This window comes from Podarcis cretensis, assembly GCF_951804945.1.
Source record: "Podarcis cretensis genome assembly, chromosome: 8".
NCBI classification, from domain to species: domain Eukaryota; kingdom Metazoa; phylum Chordata; class Lepidosauria; order Squamata; family Lacertidae; genus Podarcis; species Podarcis cretensis.
Genome location: NC_137177.1, coordinates 27,635,915 through 27,662,359, shown reverse-complemented (window position 1 = coordinate 27,662,359; position 26,445 = coordinate 27,635,915). Strand labels below are relative to the sequence as shown.

Genomic DNA, 26,445 nt, shown 5'->3' with positions numbered 1-26,445 from the left:
AAAAGTGGGTCACCAAATTTGAGATTGGAAAAATGAGAAACAGAAATTGACATGTTTGCCTCTATCCCTAGATATTTGTGTCATTTTGAAGGAACAGCTCTTGGGCCAGCCCACAGTATTTATTATCTAAGCTGTTTTTAAATAACGGCTTTGACTATTTTTGTACATTGCATTCAGTATTGTTTTGTGTGTTTTCAAAACACACACACACAAGCAGTATAAAAAGAGAATTTGATGTTTTAAAAAGGCATCCAAGTGACTACTTTTCATGGGAAAATTCAGAGCTTTGTGAGACTTCCTTACCCTGCACTCCACACTCTTCCTCCATTTCTCTGTTCTCTTTTTATTATTCATCCCCATCTTAAACTGAGGGGCATCCTGCTAACAAGCTTCATTGAGTCAGCTTTGATGAACTTATCCAGAATTTTGCAATCAGAAAATCTAGAAAGACATTATTTTAATCACGGCATACATGTAGGTTTTGTGCCATTTCAAAAAAAAATAAAAACAATTTGCACGTTAGGGGGCACACACAGAGATGGGTGTGGCTTGGAGGAAATGGCTTTGCCGACCAAATTTGACCACCTGGTGAGCCAGTTTTGGCCCATGGGCCATATGTTTCTCACCCTTGCACTAAAAGAAAACTCTCTCAATTGCAAGAATGGCTCCATCGACTTTCCTGCTCCTTCTGGCTTTGTGCATCCTCCAGTTCTGTGAACGTCAAGAAAATAATGGCTCGCCACTCCTTTTCAGCACCCACAGGTGTTCCCCATGTGCTCAGCTAGGAGTGCTCAGCCAAGGCAGCATAAATACAGCTGCCTCCGGGCCAGCAAATGTGGATCAAGGAGGTGGGGCGCTCTTGCATCCGAAAGCCACCCTTCACAAACTGATCTCACTGAGACTGCATTTGCAGATTCCTGATAACCACATCATGTATTTCCATTGCACCAGCCTCATTCCAAACATGGGCTGCGACTCTCTGGGACGCTGGCTCAAATGTTTTCACAGATGCACTGCAGATGCTTCCAAGGCATCCCACTAGAATGGATATTGTGTCTATAGGCCAGTAAGCATAGGTACTCAACGCTCATCTGGTGCTACAAATAACCCTTCCCCAGTTTACTGTTTCGTGAACATGGATGTGCTTGAATTTATATGTCCAGAACTGCTTGTTGTATGAGAGAGAGAGAGAGAGAGAGAGAGAGATTTAAAAAAGAAAAACCCTCAAAGCAACATACAAAATCTTTGTATCTCAACTTTCAATCAAATAAGAGCCTTTCCCCTGCAAGCGACCTAAAGACAGTTATATGAAACAATGTAAAGGTAACGGGACCCCTGATCATTAGGTACAGTTGTGTCCGACTCTGGGGTTGCAGTGCTCATCTCGCTTTATTGGCTAAGGGAACTGGCGTACAGCTTCTGGGTCATGTGGCCAGCATGACTAAGCTGCTTCTGGCGAATCAGAGCAGTGCACAGAAACGCCATTTACCTTCCCGCCGGAGTGGTACCTATTTATCTACTTGCACTTTGACGTGTTTTCAAACTGCTAGGTTGGCAGGAGCAGGGACCAAACAACAGGATCTCACCCCGCAGTGGGAATTCGAACCGCCAACCTTCTGATCGGCAAGTCCTAGGCTCTGTGGTTTAACCCACAGCGCCACCTGCGTCCCTATCAAACAATGTAAGGCAATATTAAAAATATTTTGTCGTGGCACCCACTACGTGGAATGTTCTGCTCACTGAAATTAGGTAGGCTCACTGGGAAGGAGAGGAACAAGGCACTGGGAAGGTTGGCACTATCCGGGCACACCGGGAGAAGCACCATGTTGGCTGTGCCAGTGTGTTTGGAACAATATTTACCTGCCACTGCCTTGCTTATCCCCCTAAGTGGCAGCAATGCCACAGCCAGGATGCAAGATGCATGGCGTTCTCCCCTCCCCACAACCTGCTCCTGCTTGATATTGGGATGTTCTACTGATAGTTTTTCTTTTATTGCATTGGGAAAGCGGTATCAAAGTATTTTATTTTAAAGACATAAAATGACAACAGAGAGCAGTCCGATCAATAATTAGCAGCAGCTTTAAACATTATTTCAGTTCAACTTCCTCCCAGAGCTCGCTGGCATAGCCAGGCTTTTCAGTAGGGTGACATAAAGCAAGCAGGGAATGGGATGGAGCCAGGTGGGCCTCACATGGGAGGCCATAGCCAAGCATAGGATCAACCACAGAAAAGTCCCTTTCATGTGAGACTAACTGAACTTCAGGTGGAGGTCAGGGGTGGGGATGCAGAGCAGAGCCTGTGAAGCTCACCTGAATGACCAGGACTCAATCTAGTTCCAAATCTGGTGCTTCTTCAGCCTCTACTTCTAGATTAATGCTGGATTCAGAAGTCATGACAAATTATTATTATTATTATTATTATTATTATTATTATTAATCATCATTACCTTTATATTTCACTTTCCTCCATGGAGCTCAAGGTGGCATACATGTCTCTCCAACCACCTCTCCATTTTATCCTCAGAACACTCCTGTGAGGTACTGTGACTGGCTGAAGGTCACACACCAAGCTTCAGGGCTGAATGGAGATTTGAACTCTGGTCTTCCCAGGTCCTTTCCCAACATTCTGGTCACTAGCGGACCAGTTTCTTCTAGAAGCCTTACATGTGTGATCGGTTTAATTGCACTACAACAACCTTCCCACCTTTGCAAGTGTTATGAGCTCAGAGCTTCCTCTCTTTCCGCCATGCATGTTTCCACAAGTGGCGGCTCTTTTGCTGCAGATGTTTTCTACCCTTGGGAACAGCAATGCCTCGGAGGCAAGTTGCTGTTGATTCGTTCCCTTTGATGTTTGATATCTCTCTCAGTGGAAATAAAATCTTGAAATAAGTTGTCAGTGGAATGCAAATCTATGTGTACATCCAGCCAAATGAAGTAGAGCTATGCCGAATATATTTCAACGTTTCTTTTTTTTTAACCATTTGTTGGGTGGTGCTGGGGAAGGGGCAGAGAAACGAACTCTCAAAAGCCGGTGGCTGGCGGATGTTGGATGTACAACAGCAGGGATCATTCCATCAGTAATTTAAGGGTTAACCCTGTTGACAGTCAGCCAGGCAAGGGGTGTGTGTGTGTGTGTGTGTAGAGGTGTTGCCTAGCAACCAGCTGGAGTTCCATGATCCACACTGAGATGCCTATGTAGGCCTGAAGGGAGTTTATATGCTTAGTTGTATATCTCCCTGTTATAAACATGATGCAAGAAGGACAAAACCCCTCTGTTTATTTCTCCTCAAGTTATACAGGACTTTTGTTGCTCTCCCTTCCTTATGACACTAGAAGTTGGGAGCACCCAATGGAGCTGAGCATGGGAAGATTTGAAGTACTTCTTCACACAGTGCAGAGTTAAAAATATGGAATTTGCTCCCAATCCAAAGCCCCCAATTGGGATGACTTTAAAAGAGGATGAGACAAAAACATGGAGGACAAGGCTATCAGATAAAGCTATTAATGGCTACTCTAGACCCATGGTTCCCAACATGGGACACATGCCCCACAGGGGAGCAATTTGATTTTTAAGGGGGGCACTTTGAGAATGAATTATTGACAGTGAATGGCCTTTTAGGCTTCCTCCATGTGAGTACTTCACTTTTTGAATAATAAGAATTATATGTCAAGGCGGGGGAGTGCATCAGGATTTTAGAGATGCTTAAGTGGGGCATGGCCAAAAAAAGGTTGGGAACCACTGCTCTAGGCCACTGTCGGAGGCAGTATGTCTCTGAATTCCATTTGCTGGGGAATCACAAGTGGGGAGAGCAATTGTGTGCACAGGTCCTCTTTTTGGGCTTCCCATAACACCTTTGTTGGCTCCTGTGACCACAAGATGCTGGACAAGATGGGGCTTTGGCTTGATCCAACATGGCTCTCCCTATGTCCTTATCTTCTATTGTCTCTTAATTATCTCTTCTCCAGCATACCAAACTCCTTCAACCTTCCTTCAAAGGACTTGGATGACAGGTTTCAGATTTACAATGCAAATCTGATCCAGCAGGCTCTTCTGTTCTTCTGACAATGCAAAGCTCTGCCCCTGACCCACAGTCCCTCCCCAAAATATTTAATTTAGAAAGCTACTTCAGGTAAAATAATACAACCAAATAAGCCCAGGCAACACTGGTACAGCAGGGAACAAAAAGGACTAGAAGCCGTGTTGCCCAATCAGCTAGTTTCTTACGTCAAATTTAAAGAACAACACTACAAGAGTGGTACCAGTTTTAGCACTTCCCAATGTCTTTTGGCTGCGTTTGTACACCCACTTCAAGCACAGTGAGAAAGATCAGCATTTATGTCACAGTACAGACTGGTATGGGCGTAGGTAGGATTTGGGGGGGGGGCAGGACTTGGTTAGGGGCAGGGCAGGATTTGGGGGAGGGCAGAACTGACGTGATTGGTCAGTTAAGTATTTCTCTTGTTTTACTTGATCTTGGGGGGCAGCTGCCCCACCCCCCATGGCTACACCCATGCAGACAAGAGACCTGGGAGAAGTCATAGTGCAAAAGCCACGAAAAAACCAGTGTTGGATCAGGGGGGTGGGTGGGACAGGAAGCCAGGAAAAGCCTGACTTGCAGCCCCAGCCCCAGATTGTGCTGTCCTCTAAGAACCCTTTTTGAAATTCTGCTTCTATTTTTGGGTGTTGAACTCTTGAGGAATCTCGCTTCAAGCTCCTCTGCAAAGCAGGCCAAAGCTCATGCCTAAAATGTCGTGCTGAGCTGGGATAAGAGAAGGGTACTTGCTCTTCATTAGTGCTTAAGATGAATGGGGTTTATGAGGCTGTGTACACACCATACATTTAAAGCACATGCTTCCCCCCCTCCAAATCCTGGGAACTGTAGTTTGTCCCTCACAGAATTCTAGTTCTCAGCATCCTGAACTTACTACTCTTCACAGGATTCCATGAGCTTTAAAATGGTGCATAGGAAACCTGTATCCTTTGCGAACCATGATGAATATTCTGCTTTGTGTATATCCACAGTTGTTGGAATGCACTGGATTTTAATAACTTGCTAAGGTGTGGGTGGGTGGGTGCGTATAGTGTCTATATTGCTCCTTAGCAAATGCTTCTAGGAAAATTTACCCCCTCACCCCCCAAAAAAACCACCGCAGTAAAAGGTAGAAGTGCTAGTTTAACAAAATTTTATATACCACTTACTAAAACAAAAAACCTGGAAGTGGTTTACAAAAGGCAAACTAAAATATTCATTGCAGAATACCAATAAAAGCAAACAAGTCACAAAAGCATTTTAAACCATTAAATGAAACCAGTAAAACAAATTTACCTACCAAAAACACATGCAAAAATTGTATGGGGAAATAACTATTTATTTAATTTGTTCGTTTTTGAGAAGGAAAGGGAAGTGTCTTTTCTGTGGTGGCACCCCAATTCTTCATCCCTTTTCCTAGATGGGTTCACCTGGTGCCATATTTGTGATCTTTTAGGCAGCAGCTGAAATCCCGGTTCCGTTCTCTCATATGGACTTTATGGTATTTGAGATCCTTTTAATGGTTTTTAGCTGCTGCCTCTGTTGGTTTTATTTTGTAGTTTTACTGCTGTTTAGTATTTGTTTAGTATTTGCTGTTTAGTATTTGTTTTTTAAAATTAATTTCATTATTCTACGATAGATGAAAACTGCCTCAAAGCTGCTTGCAGCAAAAGGTGGGATGCAAATTCTATAAATAAATCGAATGTGGCTCATGCATTTACAATTTGGCACTGGTGACCTGTTTTATAATGCCAAATGATGTCAGCAGAGGGGTGGATATCAGAGAATCTCCCACTGAACCGAGTGTATTCTCAAGTGTCTTTTTTTTTTGGTAAATAAATTTATTAGTTTTCATCCAGTTATACATTTTATATCGAATACAACATATTATACCTGTTTTGAACTTCCTTCAGCGCCTCCCTTTTTCCATATTGCCATTATTCCTCCTTATTCCCATTTTTTTTATATATAAACAATACTTATTTGTATTTTTACAGTGCCTCTTGAAATCCCACTAACGTTGTGTTTATACCACAAATGTTTTTCAGATAATCCACCAATTTTCCCCAGTCCTCGATGAACTTTTGGTCTTTTGTAAATCTAATTTTCCCAGTTAATTTGTCCAGTTCGGCATAGTCTATCAATTTTAATCTCCATTCTTCTATCATCGGTATCTCCTCTTGTTTCCACTTTTGGGCCAACAGGATTCTGGCTGTCGTTGCTGCGTATTGGAAAAGCTTATAGTCCTTTCTTCTTATGTCCTTTCCTACAATACCTAAAAGAAAAGCTTCTGGTTTTTTCACAAAAGTATATCTTAATATTTTTTTCATCTCATTATAAATCATTTCCCAAAAACTTTTAACTTTCTTACACTCCCACCACTGATGAAAGAACGTCCCTTCTTTATCTTTGCATTTCCAACATTTGTTATCAACCTTATACATCTTCGCTAATTTTACAGGAGTCATGTACCATCTATAAAACATTTTCATTACATTCTCTTTCAATAACGTACATGCCGTAAATTTCATATTCTCTTTCCACAGTTTTTCCCATTCATCGAACTGAATATTATACCCAAAGTCCTTTGCCCATTGTATCATTACCGATTTAACCTCTTCGTCCTTAGTATGCCATTCCAGCAATATCCTATACATTTTTGACAGAGTTTTATGCTCATTGTTTATTATATCTTTTTGGAAAATCGATTCCAAAAATCCTTTGGAAAAGGATTCTCAAGTGTCTTTTAAGCCATTCAGCTAGGCTAATATAGTTACCTCAGACTAACTAACAAGATGCTCTGCTTTATGCATTCTGAGTCTGCCTCAAGATAATGGCTGCATTTGGTTTCCTATGATTTATCATTGCATGAACAAGCCCTAGGCTTACCACTTCCTCCCTCTTTTCTGCTTCTCTGGTGTGGCCATTAGCATATTAGAAGATTTCACTCCATTTTTTAACTAACCACTGTTAGCATTCTGTCTGGGTGTGAGAATACATAAACCACTGCGTGGTTTATAAAGTTGGCTTCTTTCAGTCAACCACAGTTAAGATAAATCACCTTTTCAGGTTCAGATGTAACCCTAAACTGCGGTTAACTAACAGACATCAAAGCTTCTAATCTTTTTACAGCTGTGCTGGAGAAGGAGAGAGAGGAAAAAATGTCCCCGAGGCTCATTCATGTAATGATAAACAAGGAGCACCCTGGGCTCCTTGAAGAGGAAGGGAAGGTATGAATTCAATTAATAATAATAATTTACCATCAATGTAATACAAACACATAATATTGCTTGAATCTTTCTTCGCTAAAATGCCTGCCACAGACCTGAGCCCTTGAAATAGAGTGGGTTGTAAATTTGCAATATAATAGCTCAGTCAGTAGAGCATGTGACTTAATCTCAGGGTTGTGGGTTCAAGCCCCATGTTGGGCAAAGGATTCCTGCATTGCAAGGAGTTAGGCTAATGACCCTCATGGTCTCTTCCAGCTCTGCAGTTATATGATTCTATGATTTCCAGACGTTCTTGTTCAAAATGTCCTGCAATATAAAGCAGGTGTGGGGAATCTGTGAAGCCCCAGATGTTATTGGATTCCAACTAACATGCCCAATAGAAGGGGAAGAAATGGAGGCAGTGAGAGATTTTACTTTCTTGGGCTCCATGATCACTGCAGATGGTGACAGCAGCCATGAAATTAAAAGACGCCTGCTTCTTGGGAGAAAAGCAATGACAAACCTAGACAGCATCTTAAAAAGTAGAGACATCACCTTGCCAACAAAGGTCCGTATAGTAAAAGCTATGGTTTTCCCAGTAGTGATGTATGGAAGTGAGAGCTGGACCATCAAGAAGGCTGATCGCTGAAGAATTGATGCTTTTGAATTATGGTGCTGGAGGAGACTCTTGAGAGTCCCATGTACTGCAAGAAGATCAAACGTATCCATTCTTAAGGAAATCAGCCCTGAGTGCTCACTGGAAGGACAGATTGTGAAGCTGAGGCTCCAGTACTTTGGCCACCTCATGAGAAGAGAAGACTCCCTGGAAAAGACCCTGATGTTGGGAAAGATGGAGAGCACAAGGAGACAGTGGACGAGATGATTGGACCGTGTTCTTGAAGCTACCAGCATGAGTTTGACTAAACTGCGGGAGGCAGTGGAAGACAAAAGTGCCTGGCGTGCTCTGGTCCATGGGGTCACGAAGAGTCGGACACGACTAAACGACTAAACAACAACAACATGCCCAATAGTCAGGGATAAAGGGAACTGTGGTCTAGCAACCTCCAGAAGGCTGCAGGTCCCCCATGCGCGAACTAAACATTTTTGCCCAAGCAAGACAATGATAGCATCACTCGCTGAAAGATAAGTTCATCAAATGTACCATTCACCTATATGGCATTAGAAGGATGAGGAGGCGAGGCTAGGGCAAACCATGAGACATCACAGTTTATTGCTTTGATGTGCATCATGCTGGTATTTATTGGAATGGTCAAAGCTAAAAAGGGAGGTGGTGATCCAGCAGCCGTAGGTTCTATTAATGGCTTTGTCACATACTTCCTCTGTGACTGCAGGCAAGTCGTCTGACCGCTCTGTGCCTCAGTTTCCCTCTGTGTACAATGCAGTTAATAACACTTAACACCTCCTTCACATTGGGTGTAGTGAGATTTAATGAGGGCTTAAAACACACTTTAAAATTCAAAGATGAAAGGAGCTGGAGTTGGGCAGGTTGTCATTACAGAAGGAGAGGCAAGTGATGCAGGACTGTGTGAACAAACAGCTGATGCCTCTGTGTGAGCTATTTAGGAATTAACACAATCCCACAGGCAAGGATGACGGTAGTGACATCTGCTGGAAATCCGGACTGTCAATGTGCCTCCACCCTAGAACAAATCCAATGAAGAATACAAAAGTTCAGGGCTTCTGTGTGTACATATGTGTATGCAGTCTTGCTTCCTTGTACAGTCATACCTCGGGCTGAATGTGCTTCGGGATGAGCGCATTTGAGTTGCGCTCCGCGGCAACCCAGAAGTAACGAAGCACGTTACTTCTGGGTTTCGCCGCTTGCACATGCGCAGACGCTCAAAATGACGTCACGCGCATGTTCAGAAGCGGTGAAAAGTGACGTGCGCGTGCGCAGACGTGCCATCACTGGTTACATTTGCTTCTAGATGTGAACAGGGCTCTGGAACGGCTCCTGTTCGCATCTAGAGGTACCAATGTAGTGTATATCACAACACTCAGTCTGGATTGCTTGGGGTCGACACATTTTTGGAAATGACAAGAAAGCAAAGTTTCTAGCCCTCACTGAGGCAAGGAGGAAAATGTGGGGAATATGCAGTCAGTTTCCGCTAAAGGCTCAAAATGCGGAAGACAGCAAGTGGTGACTTATTCCCAAAGCCCCAGTTCTATTATTATTATTATTATTATTATTATTATTATTATTATTATTATTAAAAAGAGGAGGTATCAGGCCTCCAAGGTGAAAACTATTATGTAATCTCAGATGTGTAGGTGCTGGTTGTGATTACACAGAAATGAGGCAAACACACGCTTCAGCAGCACTGTAGTGGTAAATTTAGAAGTTCAGGACCTTATTATGACAGCCTCCATAGCCACACCTCCAAGGATAATTCAAAATGCAGGCAGCTATGTTGCCATGATAGACAAATAGCTATATACAAAGATACATATCCACAAACAGCAGCAATATATACCATAATAGCCAGCTTATTAGGAACAGCTAATAGTAATAGAAAAGTGAGCTGGCTGAATGTGGTGTGACAATCAGCATGTTGGAATTTGGCTGGACATACCTGGGTTCACATCCCTGACCAACCATATGGCATGACTGTAGTCCTAAGTATTCAAGTAAGTGCCATTGAACTGAATGGTGTTTCTTTTCTGACTGCAATGGTTCAACGTGTAAAACTCATTGAGGTGTTTTTCTTCTTATAACAACAACAACAGATCTTCATCCAGCTGCAATGCAACTTTTAGCATTTAATTAGAAATGTAAACAATTTAAACAGGAAGTGTTGCCATTTAAACTGGAAGCATGAAGTAGGGATCCCACAAACGAAAAAAGAAAGAAGTACCTAGTCTCTGCTTGATTCTTTTCCTCATTCTGTGACACTCCCCCCCCCCCCCGCTAATATGTCACAAATAGACATGAAAGGCCCATTATTACTCCATTCTCTTGTCAGAGCAAGGGGAATCTCTCTGTTGCCCTGACTCCTCCTCCCTGTGTCTGACCTTGGTTTGTTGAGAATACAGCACACTTTCAACCCTTGAGTAAGTGTTAAGTGTTAAGTGATAAAAGGCTTAACCCACCTTTCACTTCCTGGAACATGATCAATGCAAGGTGGGATGAAGCCTCTGTCTCTCCCCCCACAAGCCTGCATAGGATTCCTTGTCCCCTATGGCTACTTGGCTCGTGCTTAAATTAATGGCCGCATCTAATGCAGCCTAGCAAAGCAACCTTAAGAAAATGCCGAGCAAGCAGATTCCTGAAGGATAATTATACTAATCGATCCGTTCCATTCCATGGTGTTATTATTAGATGGCCAAGCGTTTCAAAGGCTGCGAAATGGAGGAATGCCCCCACCCCACCCCGAAAATGATCAGCCATTTGCTTCACATTACCTTTGTCTGTAGCAGCCACATCATGGTTGCCAAATCACACAGGGTGTATTGCTTCTGCTTAGACGTATAGTGGCAGAGATAGAAATCTCTTCAGATCCAGCCGCCTAGAGATGAGGAGGCAGATAGTGTCGCCCCAACCCCTGGGTGTGTCTGAACAACCGGGGAGGGGGTGGCTTAGCCACTCATGTTTTCTGTGCCTTCCCTGAGGGGAAGAGATAAGTATATGGTTGCGTGTGGCTCTCTGGATGGGGGAGGAACCCCCCTAGAAGCAAGGCCTCGTGTTTGCAACTTGTGCTGACAGAGTGGGTGTTGAGATTTATGTCTTCACATGTTGTGTTTTAGGAGCATTAAGCACATGTGCTGAGCACATCAAGCCAATATGGTGGGGTCTTGGGCCTCAGTGTCTGGGGAAAGTGCTCAGCAGCACCACAGAGCTCACTGTTTGAGGAGCACAGCTTAGAAGAGGTGCTGGGTGCCTGTTTGAGAAGGCAAACCCAACAAGAGGAGATGCACCCGGAGTTAACCAGTGTGCTTGGCTAGCTCATTTGACGCTGCCTTTCAAATATAGAGGCACATGTTGTAACTGAGTCTAAATTAAACATCAGGTCAAATATTGACCCATATTTTCCAGGCAGTCCTTGGTTTTGTTTGTGTTTTTGTGTGTGTTGTTTCATCCACCAACACATCCAATGTTCATTTCAGCCAAAGGTAAACAGACCCACCAGACACTGCTCCATCCATGTCTTCTGGAATTAGCACAGGTGCTTCCTTCAGAATTTGTCTATAATTGCCCTGAATGGTGCCAAGGCTAGACCTTCAAGAGGTGCTTCCTGGCATTCAGCAGAGGTAAGAATTTGACAGGTGAGGACAAAGGATGGATTCCTAGCCTGTCTGCAGAGGCTTCACATCTGACTTCCTTTCTGATGGACCTCGTGCACTTTCCCCTTCACAACCCAAGATAACTTTTTTGGTCTAGAGAAAAGTCAAGTAAGGCATGAGATGCATGGTGTAGAGAAACGTGGACAGAGAAAGGGTTTTTTCTTCTTCCTCTCTTATAACACTTGAACGAACCTGAATGATGGGAGATTCAAGACAGAAAAAATGAAGTACTTCTTCACAAATTGGTGAGTTGGCATCTGTCTGTCTCAGGTGACAATGGAAGAATGCACCTGGTCTCACCTGGAAACTTCTCGCTCAGGGAATGCCAATGGTTCGCTTGGGTAGGCAGAATGAAACCAGAACCTGGGAAATTTCACAGCCCTCTCACTATTGATTCAGTATCCTGGGCAGAAGTGCAGAGGACCATGGTTTCCTGTGTCCAGAAGCTATAGCCTAGGCATATTGGACCATTGGTTCATGTTCCAATATGAAAGGGATGTTCTGGAGTCAGAAAAAGGGTCTAATAGATTTCTGTCTAGAGATCAGACAAGGTCATGGACTGCGGAGAGCCCAGAGGACAAGGTTGGAGTAGCTAGTCAGATTTTTTTGATGAGGGTCTAGAGAATAGGGCAGAATGACTACAACCACACAGCAGTGGCACTCACGGTGATATGTGAAGTCTGGGGAGCCAATCACACTTTTGGAAGGAGGCACTCAGCCAATCAAAGTCACTAGCCTTGAGTGGTCCCAGGACACGTCCAGTTACACATTTATGAGTCAATTTGTGTTTGGAAAGTCAATATATAATATCCCAGTGACCCCAGGATTCCAACCCCTTTGACAAATGGGCTCTTGCGCCTACAATTTGTGACTCTGCCTGCTCAGAAGTGGCCTCTAGTGCTCCCCCTATTGCTCTCATCCTCAACGTAGATGAGGAAAACAAGATTGTCAGCACCAGGCTGAGCCCGGCTTGGAGGGACTGCCCAGGGCTTGCTTTCCTGATAACCCAATGCCCGTGGTTGATTAACCTCACTCTTCATCTGACTGAAATGGTTAGACTTCTAAACAAGCTTTGGAATGGGTGTGCACTTGTTTATGGGATGTGGTCCTAATTGATTCTGATGGGAGGAGGATCAAGCTTCTTCCGAGCACTTCCTAGACTCCCAAAAGTTTAAGTATATGATGTTTGCCTCCGGTGAAGCTGGCCTTCTGGTTTTCCCAGTCATTTCCTGCTGTGCTTGTGTCTTTTCGGGTTACCTAGTTGTTGTGCAGACCATTTATTTCCTACTTGCTCTTTATGAGTAATTGAGCTTTGCTTGGAGTTCTTTAGGGCTCTCAACGCAAACATTGTGGAGTAGGCACCCTTTCACTTGGAATAAACTTCTGTGGAACCAGTCATGAATAATGGAAGCTTTTTTCCTTTTTTTGCGCTTGATGTTTTGAGCTGTTGGCCTCAGCTGGAGTCTCTCATTCTCAGCTGAAGTGATTGACCAGCAGCCCTTTTGTGTCTGCCCAGAGAAATAGATTTATGTGTTTATTACTTATTTTATCGATTTAATATGAGTTTCATGCTAGACCAGCCAACAATATACACTAGTGGTATCAAAAGCCTATCCAAAGAGATCATATTCCAAGCGGCCTAAGAACAATGCAATTACATTGGCCATGTTTCCTATTTTACAAAGGTCAGTCCTCTACATAGGCGCCTGCTCCTAGGGGCTACGGCAGTTTCAGATCCCCAGCTTATTTTTTGTGGGGGCTGGGCTCCCTCAATGTTCACAGGGTGTTTAGCTCCACCCCCTGGCTCCTCATGATGTCGTACCATACCCCCTCAATCAACTAGAGAACATGGTGCCTCTGATCCTCTATTTGAAGAGCTGCTAGAGCCCAGCCTCGGAAGGAGTTCTCTCTTTAAAGGGCTGTCTGGGTTAACGATAAATAAGGCGGGAGAGTGAGGAAAGCTGAGGTTGTCCCAGCAATAGTTAGCACCTGGATAACAGACTGAATATGCACAGAAATCACCTGGTCATCTTCTTCGTTATGTAGAGATGCACTGCATTTCTACTGATGTTGCAGTAATCATGTCTAAATCTACATCTAGCCATAAAAATCTGCATATGCACATTTTAAGGCAATTTTTATTTTATTTTGTTGGTCCCCATCTGCACTATATGTCTAAAGCAGCAGCATACCACTCTAAGTAGTCATAGCTTCACCTCAGAGAATCCTGGGAGCTCTAGTTTGTTAAGGGTGCTGAGGGTTGTCAGGAGATCCTGATTCTACTCAGAGAAATACAGTTCTCAGAAGTCCCTGGGAAGCAGGACTGATTGTTAAACCACTCTAAGAGTTGTAGCTCTATGAGAAGAATAGGGGTCTCCTAACAGCTCTCAGCTCCTTTAACAAACTACAGCTGCCAGGATTCTTTGGGGGAAGCCATAATGCTTGAAATGTATAATGCCGACGAGGCCTTGGTGATGCATTTTCTCTGTTTTGACAATGTGTAGGTGGCAACCCTAAAGACAACAATCATTGCTTTTTATTGGACGGCTTTAATCATGTAGGCTTTAATTGGATGGTTTTATATAGTAATATGTTTTTGTTATAGTATGTTGTGTGCTGCCTTGTCTGTAAGAACAGTATATGCTGGAAGGCAGCTTAGACTTCTAAATAAAGAAACATTTGCCAGCCTTAAAAAAAAAGTCCTGAAAGAACTATCAAAATGTTTCAGTGGGAGAGGAAGGCATAATGGAGAAGACTTGGCTCTTTGGTTCCAGCTCTACCATGAGGCAGACTGAGGCAGCTGCTTTGGGCAACAGAAGCTGGGGTGGGGAACAGGAACAAGGTGTTAGTAGACAAAATTATGTGTGCTGTGCCGCCTGCCCTGTCCTCCCCTTATCCAGCCTCCTGCCATTTGTTTAGTCGTTTAGTCGTGTCCGCACGCCAGGCACTTCTGTCTTCCACTTCTACTCATGCTGGTAGCTTCGAGAACACTGTCCAACCGTCTCGTCCTCTGCCGTCCCCTTCTCCTTGTGCCCTTAATCCTTCCCAACATCAGGGTCTTTTCCAGGGCCTCCTGCCATTAGTTATGGTGAAAGATGTTGTCCCATTGCCAGCGCTGGAGTAAAGTTCAGCTGCCAGTCCCGTTGGTTACTGTAGTTGGAATGAGAGGGGGAGCCATGCTTTGCCTCAGGCTGCAAAATGTATTGAACCAGCCCTGTCTGCTCCTCATTGTCTCACACTTAACAAAGGAACCTGGAGTAAAACTCCAAAGTCTGTCCAGGCTGAAGCAGGAGTGGACACACACACATACACGCACAGAGAGAAAGGATAAGGCTCTCCTTTGGGTATTCTGGTCTGAGGGAGCTCTCTTCTCAACATCAGTTTCAAAACAGCCTCTGTCATGACTCCTGAGTGGGCAAGCCATGAATGAGTGACTATTGAGACAGGACAGTATCCAGTGTAGAGAGTCAGGATGGACAAAAAACAGTCAACAATGGCTGCCTTGGTAGGGTTTCAGGTTTGAGGCTCTGCCAGAAGAAATGGACTTGTGAAGCCTTCCTTTGACAACTGTAGTTATAACTAGCTACGGAGACAGCTTCCATTCCATGACTGTCTATTATTTATTTGTAAGCATGGGTGAGTTCTGGCGTTCCTCCAGTGCAAAGGATGAGCTTGTCAACAAAATAGCCAACAACTGGCTTTTTAGGTTGAGAGTGGAAATGAGGTCAAGAGATATGAGCGTCTGGCACTTGGACATGTTTTTTTTGGAACACCCATCCATCCTTAGCAAAGCCAGGCAAAACTGGAAGTCAGAGCTCCACCGCCACCCAGCTGGCAAAAGCTTTGGTAAAATTAGAGGCATTTAGGCAAGAGGTCAGGTGGACCAACTTGTTTAGAAAGGTTCTTGGCTGAGCTATTCAACCTTAGGAACAGAATGGAGTGGTGAAGCTTGCTCAACACTTGCTCTTTGTCCATCTTCGTACTTTCCACCAAAAAGCTTTGCAGCACAGAAAGGGAACACAGCCTTTTGTGAAGGCTGGAGATTACAGGCAAACACATTCCATTTCCACCCAAAAGGAAGAACTCTTTCTCTTTCTAACACCCATCTTTTCATGGTATGCCTGAATATGGTTGACACTATGGACTGAGGGGAATTTTGTTCAGACAACATTTTAAGTGAACCAACCAAATTTGCACCTCCCCATACGAATGCATAGGTCAGAATGTAAGTATTATTTGGATTCCACATTTCTCTAAATTTTGCAATCTCCCTCTCTCACACACACAAATATATAAGTTAGGATAAAACATATTCATTTCTTAAAAGAAATAATAAAATAAGTTTGGATGAAATAAGTTTGTATCCAATGCTAGTCCTGCTCAGAGCAGACCCACTGAAATTAATTAACATTAATTGGAATGGGTCCATACTAAGTAGAACTTAGTTGGCTTTCGCTCGATACATTCAAAAATGTTTCTAAAATACAGTGGTACCTCGGTTACAGACGCTTCAGGATACAGATACCACTAACCCAGAAATAGTTCCTCGAGTGAAGAACTTTGCTTCAGGATGAGAACAGAAATTGTGCAGTGGCAGCGGGAGGCCCCATTAGCTAAAGTGGTACTTCAGGTTAAAAACAGTTTCAGGTTAAGAACAGACCTCCAGAATGAATTAAGTTCTTAACCCGAGGTACCACTGTAGGTATCTAGATACATAAAGGTAAAGGTACCCCTGCCCGTACGGGCCAGTCGTGTCCGACTCTAGGGTTGTGCGCCCATCTCACTTAAGAGGCTGGGGGCCAGCACTGTCCGAAGACACTTCCGGGTCACGTGGCCAGCGTGACGAAGCTGCTCTGGTGAGCCTGCACCAGCGCAGCACACGGAAACGCCGTTTACCTTCCCGCTATAAAGCGTTACCTATTTATCTACTTGCACTTAGGGGTGCTTTCGAACTGCTAGGTGGGCAGGAGCTGGGACCGAGCAACGGGAGCTCACCCCGCCGCAGGGATTCGAACCGCCGACCATACGATCGGCAAGTCCCAGGCACTGAGGTTTTACCCACAGCGCCACCCGCGTCCCATCTAGATACATACTTTGCAACAAAATAAGTATCTGAATATTTAAATACAAATTTTATATGGTTGTGGTTTTTTAAAGTGAAAATCACAGATAAATGGGGAAACGGGCAACAGTAGCATGCCGATCCATCCCGATCCAGACTGTCTCAGAAAGGTAGTGCAAGCAGTGGCCAAAACTCCACGCTTCAGCTATGCTAATGGCTTGGAAGGCACGCTTGCACTCGGAGGAGGTGCACAGAAGCAGCTTAGCAGCTTGTCAGCATTCCAGGGGGCATGATCAAGAGCCTCCTTAATCTGCACCAGCTGCCTGGAGCAAAGGCAATGCTATGGAAGAGGAAGTGACTGACATTAAGAATGAAAATGAGAAAATGGTATGTTGCTCAGTCCTTGGTCGCTTGACAGTGCACTCCTATACATGACTGCTCTCAGAAGTGAGCCCCATTGAATTAAATGTGACTTACTCCCAGGTAGGGCTGGGTATATCTACCAGTTTCGGTTTCTCCTTTTTCTACTCTTAAATTCGGTTCTTCTCCACATCAGTTGTGATACTTTTTCTTATTAGTAAAGATCTCATGAAAATCCATCGGCTTTTTCGTGCTAATTTCCGCCAACTCTGTAATGCATTTTGAGGTGCCCTTTTGCAGTAATACCGTATTGGCCTGAATATAAGCCTCACTTTCCCCCCAAATTCCGACCCTGAAAAGTTAAAGTGCGGCTTATATTCCCGACCTTATGGTATGCAGCCAGGAGTGCAGGGCAAACAGCACCAGGAGCGTGGCAAAGCGTCACCCGCCCCATGCGTAGTCCCCCGTCCTCTCCCCCAAGGCCAGGAAGGGAGAGAGCAAGGAAGGGGAAAGGCCACCAGCAACGCAGCGTGGGCTCCCCCCCCCCCCAGTATGCAGCCAGGAGCAGCAAGGAAGGGAGCGGCTTATATTCGGGTATTTTTTCGTTTTTTCTTTTCCCCTCTCCAGTTTTTTAGGTGTGGCTTATATTCGGGTGTAGCTTATATTTGGGCCAATACGGTATAATGCTATGAGTTGGGTGGTGGTCGGGTGGTGGTGTTAAACTGTATGCCAGACCCCATTAATCCCTGGATCCAGTAAGTGTTGAACTCTAATCAAGCCTTCTAATCCCTGGATCCAGCAAATGTTAAAAGACAATCAAGCCCTCTAATTCCTGGAATAGCCAAATCAGCTTCCTGATGATGGGGGTTTAAGGGGCTTGGTGTGAGACAGCAAATGGGTGGGCAGGGACCCCTCCCTTAACAGAAAAAGCCAGAGTTGAGAGCAGAGTTGTCAGTGATGTGGACCAGAGGAAAAGCACCAAGCAGGGAGAAGACAGAGAGACAGATAAATGATTGATTTCTGTTTGAATGCAAGGCTGCGGCTATAGAGGAAGCAAGACCCTGTTGGCTCAGATTGTATATGTATCTCACAATATGCCTTTCAATACATACTTTACCCTAATATATGTGTGCTGAATAACTTTTGTTACAGAATTGAAAACTAAGAAGGCGGGCTGTGTTTTGGTTCCTGTATTGTTTCAGAAAGAGCAGATTAAGTAGGTTCACCTTTGTAGTGCAAAACGAAACCACCTTTTCTCCACCTTCCCTAATCTCAGGTAAATGAATCTAGGATTACCCTCAAAAACAATTATTTTTATGCTTCACAGCATAGAGTAAAAAAAAGAGTGCACTGTTCATTAATAACTTTTTATTGGGTTCTATAAACAGGGATCATAGGAATGGACGCGGGTGGCGCTGTGGGTAAAACCTCAGCGCCTAGGACTTGCCGATCGTCAGGTCGGCGGTTCGAATCCCCGCAGCGGGGTGCGCTCCCGTTGCTCGGTCCCAGCGCCTGCCAACCTAGCAGTTTGAAAGCACCCCCGGGTGCAAGTAGATAAATAGAGCCCGCTTACTAGCGGGAAGGTAAACGGTGTTTCCGTGTGCTGCGCTGGCTCGCCAGATGCAGCTTGTCACGCTGGCCACGTGACCCGGAAGTGTCTTCGGACAGCGCTGGCCCCCAGCCTCTTAAGCGAGATGGGCGCACAACCCCAGAGTCGGACACGACTGGCCCGTACGGGCAGGGGTACCTTTACCTTTTTTATCATAGGAATAATGAATGCAGGGGCGTAGTGGCGGGGGCTATGGGAGCCGTGGCCCCAGGCACACAATGAACCAGGCACCTCCACGCAGGAATCCCCTTTCCACCCTGTCTGCCACTGGGGGCCTCTGGGCTCTGTCCCAGCTTCTGCCAACCTAGCAGTTTGAAAGCATGCCAAAAAGTGCAAGTAGATAAAGAGGTACCGCTCCGGCGGGAAGGTAAATGGCATTTTCCGTGCGCTGCTCTGGTTTCGCCACAAGTGGCTTAGTCATGCTGGCCACATGATCTGAAAAAACAGTCTGCAGACAAACACCAGCTCCCTCTGTAAAGCGAGATGAGCGCCGCAACCCCAGAGTCGTTCGCAACTGGACTTAATTGTCAAGGGTCCTTTACCTTTACCTTTTAGTGGGGGGGGGGGAAGGCTGTGGGGGCTGTGGCCCCAGGCACACAATGAACCAGGCACCTCCACACAGAAATCCCCATCCCACTCTGTCTGCCACTGGGGATCTCTGGGCCCTGGAGCCCAGCCTGGCCTTGCCACCACATCCTCTACCCCCTTGCTGAATGGCTGCCCAGCTAGTGCACACTTGCTCCTCATTCGGATGGCGAGTGGGCATGGAGGGAGGGAGGTGAGCAAGGGGTGATTCAGACTGAAGAGCAGGAAGAACTTTCTGATGCTAAGCGCCATTTGACAGTGGGACAGACTCCCTCAGGAGGTGGTGGCCTCTCCTTCCCTGCAGGTTTTAAGCAGAGGTTGGATGGCCAACTGTCATGGATCCTTTAGTTGATAGTCCTGCACTGCAGTGGGTTGGACTTGATGACCCTTGGGACCCCTTCCAACTCTATGATTTTATAAGCCAGTCACATGCTGCAATAACACCACTTGTGGAGGCACACTGAGTGAAAGATGCTGGCCGTGCTGCACTCCTCCCCTGGTAAAGCTGCTAATTCCAGTCTTGCAACTGACTGACTTTGGACACCTCAGCTTACCTCTCTATGCCTCAGTTTACCTCTCTATGCCTCAGTTTTCCTATTTGTACTATGAGGCTAATGCTGCAGGCTGGTCTGCCCCTGCCTAAACATCTTCTCATTACAATGGACAAGGAAAATCCGGACGATAGTGGTCATAAACAGCATAGCATAGATGTGAATGATGTTCTATTACAAGCAATGACCCATAGCTGAAATGAGATATAAATTTGTAGCACAGGGCTCATTTCGTTTAACAAGTGGTGCAGTGAAAAGCATGGTGGACTTGTGGGATAAATCCAGCCACACATAACCAACATGCTTAGCTCCAGTTAATGCATGAAGGGGTTAAGACCATAGAGTTAGCTGTACTGTCATACTCAACTATGTCACGCCCCTTCACCTTGGGATGAAGGGTTATCAAAGCCTTTGTTCACTTTCTTCCACCATGTGAATCCAAACAGAAAGGACACCCAGACCATGTGGCTTTAGCAAGTCATCTTTGTTTTTCTGTACAACTAATTTAAGAACATTTATTGACTTTGATACTAAGTTTTGCTGCCTGTGTTTTTTTGCTGCTGTATGGAAAAGTACATGAATCTGACCTTTGAGGGGTTTGTAAGGAAATCATTTTAACTTACCAAATGTACGGTCTGTTTCTATGCTAAAGGGGAAGAAAAGAGAACTTTGAAAAGAAACTTAGAAGGCGATATTGTAAGGGCCCAACAGCCTACATTTCCTTACTTTGCTGCATGTTTTTTTATTTTAAATCTCTGCTGGAGCCAGTGGTGGAGCTTCATGCTCTGGCACCGGGGGACGGAGAGCAGGCAGGGACGGGGCTGGTGCGCGTCCTGGGGGTGGGGTGCCCAGCGTGGGCAGGGGGCAACCGCGATGCCACCCCACCGGGATCGCGCTGCCAGGGGTGGGGCACTCTCCCCGTGCTCCTCTTCCTCCGCCAGTGGCTGGAGCTCTCCCACCAATAGAGTATCTGCCTCAAGTCTGAATCTAGACATCCAGGGAATTATTGTTTTATTCTTTTAAACTAATTACAAGCAAACATTTTTAGAAAACCAACTCAACTAAGACTGTTTCCCCAAGGAGCACTATTGCACTATCACATAGTAAAAATGGGACAAATAAAACCCCACCCTGGAACATTTGTAATATGAAAAGTTATGGGATTTCAGCAGGAAACTATGGGACATGCACCTATCATAAACAAAGTGGCATTAGAACCACAAAACATTTGCAGGAACAACTGGTACTGAAAGTGCCATCACGTATAGCTGCCAGGGTACCATCATGAGTACAAATCAGGATGAATGCTCAGTTAAGAAAGGATGTCTGGAGGGACATTTATTCATTATTAAAAATCAACTCCCCCTCCCCCAGCAAGCCACAGGAAAGGCAGTCTTAAATACAGGCCAAAATATAAGCAGAAAATCAAGAACTTGCTCATAACAATTAATGTTATCTAAATGCCTTTACTACAATCAAAACATTGTATTAATATACATCATTCACTGTACATCAAGGAACTTAATAAATGGTCAGAACTATCATGTTCATGTTAACTCAGGAATAAACCTCTTTGTGTTCAATGGAGCTCACTGCCTAGTAAGCAGGCCTTCAGCTGTAACATACGGTACATCAAACAACTCCAAAGTAATGTTCCAAAAACCTCCCAACGCAGTAAATCAGCCTAACATTACTAAAAGTGCCAAACTTGATTTAAAATTCCAGCTCTTAGCCTCATTAATATGCAGGATATGACAACTATAGACTGGCAATTTCATTCACTGCATTGTGAGTGATCTACAGTAATTGTTTGACTGTAAAAAGAGTGTTTAGATAATATCAAGTGTTAACAGGCCAACATCTTGTATTTCTGCTCATTATTCATGACATCACTAGTACTAGCCAATTGTTGCTGGCAACAGTCATGCCCAGAGTTTCAATGCCATGCTCACTCACGCAGAGGGTGAGCTTGCTGTGGAAATGTGACTTGAAAGACACCCAGATTTACCCATACACATCACTCTCACTCAAATCACATCATCTGGAAAGCCACTAAAAAGAGGCAGATTTAGGGGAGTGCAACCTGTTTGCCCGCACTGGGCGCCAAGCCGAGAGGGTGCCACAGGGGGCACTGCAATAATGACAAACATTGGGAGGCGAGAGGCAACAGGGGGCAAATTTTGGCATTGCACAGGCTGCCCCTGAAATTTTAAAGCTCAAAGTCTGCAACTGAATTCAAACAAACAAAGGACTTGTTTTGAAATATTTTAGCTTCATGGAAGCACAACAATCATAGATCAGTGTTCCAGGAGCAGTGGCAGAGCTTCATGCTCCAGCACTGGGGGCGGAGAGCAGGCGGGGGCAGGGCTGGCGCACGTTCTGGGGGCAGGCAGGGGGGGCTGTTATGTACTGAAGTTCTCACCCTACCAGTAGGGGGATACTGTAGATAGTTTTCACTCAGGTCCACATATACAAATAAGGGATTGAAAGTGACGTTCAGTGATTGGATAGTTACAGAAAGTGGTTACTGTTGCATTGTAGTGGAGCTCTATATAGGCAGGCTGGCTGAACCCTTCAGTTTAGTTCTGTTCTGGCCTATGAATAAACAAGACCTGTTTGAAGAATTGCTGTGTCGTCTGATATGTTCACCCACAACTTAACAGGGGCAGCCGCAATGGCACCCTGGGGATCGCGCTGCCGGGGGCAGTGCGCTCCCCCCGCACTCCTCTTCCTCCGCCAGTGTCCAGGAGCTTCATGTATTTCTAAATTCCAAGCAATTCTTACAGCCCCCCTCTAAGGTAGGTCAGTATTATTGACCCCTTTTTGTAGATGGGGGACTGAGGCTGAGAGAATGTGGCTTACCTAAAACTGCTCTTATGTCAGAGGAGATATTGGAAGCAGGGACTTCCCGATTTTGTAGTTCCATCCCACACCTACTGCCTTGCACCAACTTGGGAATTGCTTATGCGCATGGAGTGCTCACATGAGCTCAGTGCTTTTTGCTTGCTCATCAAGATGGCAATCACTTCCAGATGAACCAAGTCAGCTCCAATAAGCCACAAGGCACAACACTGTCTGGAAGGAGCCTTCATGAATTGGAAATTACTTTCTCTGTGTACACAAATCTGTTGACGGGTAAAGCAGAAGGAAAGGCAAACCTACACAGAATGTGTGGGCTGGGAATACTTTGGTAAGTCTGGGCCTGTTTGATGCAAGAGTTTTCAATATACCCCACCCACATTTCAATATCCTCATGGTGGATTCCACAGCCCAATAAAGCCCATACTTCTATGAATCTCTCTCCTCCCCCCCCCCCCCCAGTATTTTATGTAGCTTGATCCTTTTTGTGTTCAGTAGGGCCAGGGGCCAAATGCACTTCTCCAGGGCTGTTTTGGATAAGGTTACCAGATATCCCCAGATTTACAAATCAGTCCCCATACAAAATCCACTGAAGTTGAAAAGTGTCCCCGGATTCATTGAAAAAAATCTGGTAAGCTTAGTTTTGGGACTCTGTACTGGCCACAATCCCTCCCTAGGCGACAGCCCCTCTCCAGGATCTATGATTTATTAGCCTTGTTCCACATCCTGGAGTTGGGGAGTTGCTTTGCTGAAATATACCCTTGAATATAATGCCCCTTGCTTGTCTGGGTGGAGGGTGTGTAGCCTAGAATGTAGTCTAGTACACAAAGATAAGAGTCACATTCATTGATGTGGAGAACTAACCTTAAGAGTAGGAAAATGAAAACTAGAGGTCCCATCTGCACTATACATTTAAAGCAGTATCGTACCTCTTTAAACAGTCATGGTTTTTCTCAAAAACTCTTGGGTACTGTATTCTGTAAAAGGTGAGAGTTGCTAGGAGGCCCCCTATTCCCCTCACTGACCTACAATTCCCAGTGTGGTTTAACAGTCAATCCCTCTTCACAGGAAATGCTGGGAATTGCAGCTCTGTGAGGGGAATCAGGGTCTCCTGACAACTCACAACACCCTTAGCAAACCACAGTTCCCATGATTCTTTGGGCAAGCCATGGTTGTTCAAAGTGGTATGATACTGCTTTAAATATATAGTGCAGATGGGGCCTATGAGAACCTAAAATGGAAACATTCGCCCAATGCTAGCTGTGTGTGTGACTTGGCTCACACCCTAAACTGGCCTCCTGTCCTTAGGTATGATGGAAGCTGTAATCCTCTAATCCTGTCACAAATGCCGAAGATTCACTTTTGGTGTATGTATGAGGGATGAGGTTGAAATGGCACCTTCCTGTCCTTTACCTCAGGCAGCAAAATGTCTTGGACTGTTCCTGAAATGGTGGCTCCCAGGCCCACGCTATGGGAGCCATTATTAAATTACTGAAAGTGCCCTGAAATAAAAATTAGATCAGCAGTTTGTGGGAAATTAAAATGGTGGTTCCAAGACCCAGCTCCCCAACAAAACAAATGTTTAAGTAGGGGAGGGACCTGGGGGGGGCAGGCATTAATGGTGGGCATTGGCAGCTTCCCCCATCGCCTCAGCATATTGTTAATGCCTATAATTTAGGAGCGAGAGGTCACTCAGACCTGCAAGGGATTCCACACTCTGAAGGCCCTGCAGAATGATGGATGTGTCTGAGATAATGGCTTTTACAAGGCATCTGTTTAAACCTCTAGAAGCACATCGTTTGAGAACCTTGGCTCTAGAACCTTTGTCTTTGCTGCCTGCCTCGTGAATTATTTTCTCCAAATAATATAAAACAACCACACCTGGTTTCATCTGACAAGCATTGACAGCCGATGGCGGAGGATATGTGTTTTGGATCTGAGGAAGTCCAGCTGAATTCACTGTTGACTGCTGTGTCTGTAACCAGAGCCAGAGCTAGGATGCTGCTGGTTATTTAACAATGTGGGATGGAGGGAATGGATCTTTTTCGGCCAGGGTGATTTGAAAGGCAAGCAAACGCACAACCCCTTGGCAGGCTGAGAGCAAACAACGAGGGCAAAGGCTAGCAGGGGCATTTCTTTCCACAGTGTGGCACGCCTGCAAGAGGGCATTGCTTTCCAGTGGCCTCAGCAGCTTTTTGCAGCTGGGAACCTTAAGGGGTGCTTGTTCCACAAACAGAGCAAACTCACCTTGAGCTCGGACACCAGGGCTTGATGGAAATAAAAGAGCTGAATTGCAAAGGACAGAGAGCTCTCTTAGTGGTGAAGTGGTACCTGCCTCTTTTGTGTGGTGAAACAACAAGGTACGTAGCACATTAGATCCCCACAGATAAGCCATTCAGCTGCTGTTGCTTCTCCTTAGGCTTGCCATATGCCCGGAAAATTCCGGATATGCCAGGAAATTGGACACCTAAAATGGCGTCCTGGGGAAAAAATATTGAATTTTAAGAGATGTACGGAATTTCCTGTACGTATGGCAATCCATTTTTTTTGTTCAGTTTTCTGGTTTTTTTCCTCCCTCTGAGCCGTGGAAGGAATGCCCCCCCCCCTTATGTGGGAGACCCCAAGTGCGCTCATGCCCCCTGCCTCCCCAAGCGCAGCAGCCCCAAATGAGGAGGGGAGAGCGGAGGGCAGTGGAAAGTTTGTGAGAGCATCCCTAGCCACCTGCCAGCCGTCTGGAGAGGAAAATAAAGACGACTCAGTTATCCTGCCCCTGCTTTTCTCCCTCTTTGTTTTTCGAAGCTGCTGCAGCGGCTGCTTCGAGGAAGACAATCTTTCCTCTTTCCAGGATGCAGAGCAGGAGGCAAGGAGCCCAGCTAAAAGGGAACAGGGCACCTGTGGCTACTCGGGAACAGATCAAAAGGAACTTACCTCCTCAGTCCTACCCTCCCAAAGGAATCTCCCTTCCCTTCCCTGCTAGAAGAAGAACCAACTCTTGGAGATGCTGAGGTTTGTTTGAGGGGAGGCTGTGCCAACGCCCCATTTGCCCTGTGCGGGGGGAGAGGGGAGAGAAGGAAAAATAACTAAATAAAGTTGAAGTTTAATATGTGTCCTCTTTCTTTGTTTTAGTGGGTTTCCTAAAAAAAAAAAAAAAAAAAAAAACTCATAAATTTGGGGGTGTCAGAAATTTTACTTTTTGAAATATGGCAAGCCTACTTTTCCTACTTCAGTGCCAAAGTGCCAAAAAGGGTTTAAGTCCCCTTACACTTCTTACAAATCAGAGAGAGAAATGAAATGCACATTTTCTTTCTCATATTTTATGGAGAGACTCAGGCGATGATGAACCTCTCTCTGTGCCCATTCCCTCTTTCATGCGACCATTTTTCTCCCATGAAAGTGAAGCGGGGCAGGTGATAGCTGCAATTCTGGGGAGTCATGGATGAAATCCAAGAACTTTCATGGAGTCGGCTTGCTTTTAAACATACAGTAAAGTGGCTGATGGTGTGTGTGTGTGTGTGTGTGTGTGTGCGCGTGTGTGTGTGTGTGTGTGTGTGTGTGTGTGTTTGTTTGCTTTAATGACAGGAAAGTTCTGCTGCCACGTCAAACATCTGCTTGGCTACTGCCTGTGGCTCAATGGCGTTTGCTTTGCAATTAGGAACAGAATGGGCACTATGGGATTGATGCCATGCCATGTCATGAGTTCCCAGTTCTGAGCTTTATACTGGTAACCAAGGAACCACTGAACCGAAGCTGGCAGGCAGCAGCCCACTGAATCTGATGCCACAGCATCCTGCCCTGCAGGACTAGAGGCAGGACCCTCACTAGAGGCCTTCTCTTGCACTCCAGGAAATGATGGTCTTCCACACTACCTCATCCCCTGC

At 45.2% G+C, this 26,445-nt stretch overlaps 2 long non-coding RNA genes across 3 annotated transcripts; one reads left to right on the top strand and one right to left on the bottom strand.

Annotated features, from left to right (window-relative positions):
• Window positions 1–8,466: 8,466 nt before the first annotated feature.
• On the bottom strand, window positions 8,467–10,813 carry LOC307221764. Of its 2 annotated transcripts, XR_013841486.1 has the most exons (3): window positions 10,663–10,813; window positions 9,834–9,999; window positions 8,467–8,900 (listed from the first exon to the last, which is right to left on the bottom strand). It is a non-coding gene; the product is annotated as an uncharacterized lncRNA (long non-coding RNA). The 2 variants fall into 2 exon arrangements; XR_013841487.1 differs by lacking the exon at window positions 10,663–10,813 and having other exon boundaries at window positions 9,834–10,260.
• On the top strand, window positions 10,247–25,592 carry LOC307221784. The gene is made up of 3 exons (XR_013841512.1): window positions 10,247–10,324; window positions 11,371–11,508; window positions 25,413–25,592. It is a non-coding gene; the product is annotated as an uncharacterized lncRNA (long non-coding RNA).
• The last annotated feature ends 853 nt before the right edge of the window (window positions 25,593–26,445 follow it).